The sequence below is a fragment of the Triticum aestivum genome, chromosome 3B, assembly GCF_018294505.1.
Source record: "Triticum aestivum cultivar Chinese Spring chromosome 3B, IWGSC CS RefSeq v2.1, whole genome shotgun sequence".
Taxonomy (NCBI): Eukaryota; Viridiplantae; Streptophyta; class Magnoliopsida; order Poales; family Poaceae; genus Triticum; species Triticum aestivum.
The window spans coordinates 362163694-362169693 of record NC_057801.1 but is presented as its reverse complement, the minus strand read 5'-3'; positions in this window follow the sequence as shown (position 1 = coordinate 362169693).

Below are 6000 nucleotides of genomic sequence, written 5' to 3'. Positions count from 1 at the left end.
CAGATGGATGCACTGAAGAGGCTTGTTGCTCATGTCCTGCGGGGCCCGTGGCGGCGTATGCCACTGGCGACGGGGGTCGGCGAGGGCAGCCGTCGCCCGCCAACGCTGTCTGAGCGACATGGGTGGCAAGGGCGGCCCGGCGCTCAGCATGAGCTCGGCGCGCGTCAGCCATGGAAGCGGTGGAGTGGTGGCGAGTAGATCGACGGAAGAGAAGTTCCGACGCACCCCTACTTGGTGCCCCAAATGTCAGATTACATGTTCCGCAAACCCTTGAGAGGTTTGAAATCTGGGGTGCGTGCAAAGATCTCACTCTCCCCGGCCTGCCTACTCGCCGATCTCACAGCCTAGCGCGTCGAGCTGAAAGGAAATGGGACACAGCAATTTACCAAGGTTTGGGCCACCTTGCGGTGTAAAACCCTACTCCTGCTTTGTGGTGGATTTGCCTCGAGGGGCCGAGGAAGAACTAGTATAGGGGAGAACAACCTCAGGAGGTGTGTTCTTGGGCTCAAGGGAGTCGGTGAGCTGGTGAGGGTGGAATGGATCCAATCCCTCTCCTTGGTGGTGGCTAGGTCCTATTTATAGTGGCCTTGGTCCTCTTCTCGAATGGAGGTGGGAAGGGATCCCACAACGGCCAAATTTCAAGGGAGACAACAAGTACATCTTATCCTAATTAAAGTTGTCTTTGCCTGCAAAAGCCTCTAGTCATGACGATGCGGTGGGCTCGGTGATGACGTCCGTCCTGCTGTCCTGGCAGTCTTGGTCTTGTTGCACGGGAATGGAAACCTTTGGCTACTTCCTCGGGACTCCGCGCCTACAAGATGGCTCCTTTACACCAAAGAGGAAACCGGTACACTGCATCCGCTGGCGCCCGCCTGGCGCTCGCCTGGCCTCGATCGTCATGGCTCACGTCATCGAAACCTCACGAGGTGAGCCTTGCATAGAAATCTCTGCTCCTCGGGAGCCAGCCTGAGGAGGCTGATCCCCTTGGAGATCTTGGTGTCGTCCGCCTCACGAGGGTCTTGGGTTGTCGATGTCAAAACTGGGTCGTACTAGGCCGTCGATGGAGCCATGCTGCGGGCCCCAGGCAGGCAAGTATGGGTACCCCCATATCCAGAACGCCGACACGTGGGGAAAAAAATTTATAGACGACCTAGTTGGCTATATGTATAACGGGAGATCGGTCGGTGTACATCCATTTGTTAGAGGCAAATAAGGCCTAGAGAAACAAATAGAGAGAGAGAGAGGGATGGAGCTAGGAGGTGGTGTGAGAGGCCTACTAGATAGGGGGGAGTGTACGATTATGAGATCGATGAAAAGAGGGGCGAGAGTTTACACGTGTGTGGGACCGTATGAGACATTGGGCATGGATAGGGAAATGAGGAGATGGAAAGTCTATCTGCATGTGGTAGGCATACCTCGCTAGAGAGGTTTATCGATCGGTGTGTGTCGGAAAGAAAGAGTTTTGGAGATCCTGGGTGAACGACCTAAAGAAAATAAATGAATGTGTGCAATGGATAGAATGTTGAGGGAGGGGGAGGGCGTGTGCATGCACGAGAGAAAGTTAGTGCTAGCTACAAAGTGAAAAGGATTGTGTGCATGTAAAAGACTAACATAGATAATAATTCGTTATAAAAGTGGTGATCATAGTGTTTTAAAACTATCATGCATGAATAAGAGATCATAGTGTTTTAAAACTATCATGCATGAATATAGTGGTGATACGCGTGGTGTGGTCTTGGACATGTTATACTATAATGTGATAATGCGTGCCGTTTGCAACTCACGACTAAATATCGAACAATCTAAACCATACTCTATATCAAACAATTTCACATTTTATTTGGATTTGTGATAATGTGTGGCGTTTGTAGCTCACAGCTAAATACTTGTAGGCGTAGGGGTGGGGCACCATACATTATGTGATAAACACATTATACATATGGGATATGTTTTAGATAATGAAAATCTAGCTAGAGCTTGAAATGTACTATGATTCGAAATCACCATAAAGTGGATTAAAAAATCCGAGTTCTAGTTCATATAGTACACATAGTTCATATCTAACTCGACAGTAATCATGTGGTCTGTTGTGAAGATATTATACAAACGATGGTTTGACTTGACAACAATCATGATCGTAGATCTTATTCAAATAGAGAAACGAATTCAAATTGTTTAACTTGAAAACAATCATGATTGTAGATCTTATTCAAATAGAGAAATGAATTCAAATTCAGTTCATATTGAAGCGGTAGTATATACGTTCGGAATGCACCAAATGTTCATTTGAGTAGCAGGTTTCATGCATTATACACCTAGCAAAATATTTTGATTGAACATAACATGGATTCAAAGTTTTGAATGGCATTTGTAGTAACTCATACAGCAAAATGGTACTAGACTCTCTTGTGTGGTGTGAATTTTTTTTCATCGAGGGAAGTGTGAATTGATTTGGTACAGTACACATTAGGCTTGTCCCGAAATTTCAACTTGCACCTTGTCATCACGTAATTTTAATACATCATGTGCTCCGAGAACTCCCACCTTCTCAATCCTCTCCTTGCCATCCCAAAATTACAACGCGCGCAAAAACTCCCTCCTCCTGCGAACTCCCGACATGCGAAATTCCTGTTATACCCCTGAACCGAAAGAACAACCTAATTCAAATTGGTGGGGGTACTTTCGTAACTTACCCCACATTCCCTGAGCCATGGTTCCCCCCTCTCATCCCCTCCCCCCCCCACTTCATACACCGAGGTCGCCAAAACCTGTGAAGCCCCACACCCTCCTCCGTCCGGCACCCAGCCGGAGCCTCTTCCCCGACAACATCGTCCACCACAATAGCTCGACGTCCCTCATCAACCGCACCGGATGAGGATCCGTCATCGATATCGTCGTCCCACCAGTTCAACCGCCCTGTCCTCCACCTCCAATGAGTTGCCCCAACATTTGCCTCATCTATCATGCCACCTCCATTGCCACAATGTCCCCTTCACCTGCACCATCGGAACAGCAGCACCATCATTGATTCCTCAGATGAAGCTGACGCCTAATCGGCGCCACCAAACATGTTCTACACTGATCGCTGCACATCTCCTTCATTCGATCTCACGGTGGTGTCGGTGCTCGGTCCCGAGCCTCCATAGCATGACTCATCCAAATGTGCCTGAAACTTTTTGGGCATCTTCATATCTTCAAATCATTGGGCCATGCTCAGTTTCAGCTCAATCCAATCATGTATGTGACTGCAACTTCATAATTTCTTAATATGGCCATTATGGCACTTTCTATAGCAACCCTCATCTAAACCTCTCCTATTAGGCAGATTTTTCGTAATCGGCATCATCTTAGTGTTTGACCACGATGTGCCAAAGATCTGAGTCCAACTCTATACATGTGAACCAAAACAACTTACAAACATATTGATGATCACTTGGTTTCTTGCAAGCTGTGGACGTATCTCACCTCCCTGTGCCAGTTGCTTTGCTTCACGACCCTCCCTGAAGCTCACTCAATCCAGTGCACATGGTCGGCCACGCCAAAGCACACTGCTTGCACCAGTGCCCATGGTGATCACTATGGCGTCATGCAGATTGCAAGCTCTGGATCGCTCCGGCCACTGTCCTCGTCCGCTCCCTCCTCGTCTCGACCTCCAACTTCGTCTAGGAGCTTCCCCGTGATGCCCTGCGTCGCCCTGTGTTGCTGCCCCATTGTGGTTCACCATAAATGCATCGCCGTCGCCATGCCCATGGCGTGAACTGCCCCTGCACCTCCATTGGAGCTTAGTTGGAGCTGGCCCATGAGCTCCAAGCCTCCTCCGCGCCTATATAAGAGACCTCGACCCCTCCCGTAGCTCACCACTCTCCTCCTCGCCTCATTTGACTACCGGAGCAGCGACATCTCGTTGTTCTTTGTCGTTCTAGCCTCCCCTCCACGTCCACTGCCTCCCCCTCACTCCCGCAGTTCGCCCCACCCACTTGCCCCTCACCGGAGTTCACCCTGGGCGCGTGCACCGCGCACGGCCGTCGCCTCCACCTCTCGGCCATCTCCTCATCCGGCCTCCACGAGCTCCCTCGCTCCCTCCCGACCACCTCACCGCCACCGCCACGTCCCGACGAACCTCTTAGCCCTCCACATCGCCTCATCGTCGCTGGAGTGCCCTGCCCCAAGAACCTGGCAGCCGGAGCTGTCTCTGTTCCCCTCTTCGATGTGGTCACTCCTCTCCTCTCCGGCATCTCCATTGCACGGGGATGGATGCAGTGGGCCACACTAATCTCGCCGGCGGCCTCAGCTCCGCCTAAGTTGGTCGGAGCCAGTCGGACCTGCGCTGGCCTCATCTCTGCCTAGCTCCTCCTCTGCTGTGTCGGGGAGTAGACAGGAGGAAGACAACGACCAAGCCAGGGGCCAAGCAGGCCCCGCACCTCTTCCTCGGCCCCACGCGTCATTAACTCAACCTGTGTCCAGCTGGATAAGTGGACACGTATTTCTGAAAGTGCGTTTTCCTATCTCGAAAGCGTACTTCCTCTTTCTTTTTGCTGTAATGCGTTTTCTAAGTCAGAAAGCATATTTTTCTCTTTTGCGTCTAAAAATGCGCTTTATCTTTCAGAAAACATAATCTGCCTGAAGGCGCTTCTGCCTTATCCACTCAAGGACCCGGCAGGAATATATTTTTTATAGAAAGGTCCCTGATCTTCCAACCTTCACAACTTTTCAACCGTAACTCCGATTGAGGTGAAACCATTGCTCACACCTTCATCTCGTCGAACTCTTTCTGTTGGTAACATTTTCACTAGGTGGTCCCATAGTGAAATGACCATTTTGCCCTTGCCTCTAATCATCCCCCTCTGAGAGAGAACCGTCCGGCGTTTTGTGTCCGCGGCTTCACCGCACTACTTCCTGGAGTCTCCGTCACCTCCAGGCAAGCCACAACCACCATTTGCATGATATCCATGCAGTAGCATTGGTTTTCAACTTGAATCTTTAATAACTATCTGTTTGTTTTGCTACTGTTATCGTTGTTTCGGTTATGCTATGGATCGGTGGTTACCGTAATGCTATGTTTTCTTGCACTCTGTTATCATGTTCTACCTGCTAGTATTAATTTCATATTGATGTGCTTGGTAGTAGTTCATGTTGGCGTTATTTTCTTGGATGCACGACTATGGTCGGTTACCGAGTACCCTTGAGATGCATGTTCCTTTGCTGTTAGTTGGTTAAGTGCGTACTTGGTATTGTTCTTGCTTTGTTCTTGCATGGTATTTAGTGATCATGCTATGCTTATGATAGATTTATGCTTATGTTATTCATGCTCGTTAGTATGCCATGCTCAATCGGATATATGCTTCGTTGTTGTTATGCTCAATGATTTATTATGGTTGCATATCCATGCTCATGTTGGTATCATGCACATGTATTGTAGTTGCATCATGTTATTTTTCATATGACTCAGCTTATCGCATTCAAGTTTAACCAGACTTAATTGAACTTGAACAACTGTTGGCTGAGTCATGGTGCCACCATATCGAGCTGATCAGTGCAACCACATTTGCCTTTTATGGGAAAGGCCTAACTGGATCTATTGTCATGCCTCTCGTCGGTGCCTCCAACGAGGGATGCGCGGGCACTACCTTGGCCGAGTAGGACGACATAAGCCTAGTGTGCCCATGTTTGGTTTTGAGGTCATGTCACTGTTTGGGACTATTTATGTTTTGCCACGACAGTGGCCGTTGATGCCTTTGGTAGGCACGGGGCCACCCTTGAATTAGCCCAGAGGGGAGTTGGTCGGAGTGGCTAGGAGAGTGTCATGGGCAATGGGTCGGTTTTGTCAGAACACCATTGGTCCACTCGAATGGGAGTGCGATGCCATGGGTTTCATGGTGTGGGTATAGTGTACTAACCTTTGTAGAGTATGTCTTAAATCTATCGATAAATGTGCCCGCGGATAAGGGACTAGTTCGTAGCTGCTCACACTATGGGGCAATAGTAGTAATAATAATGATG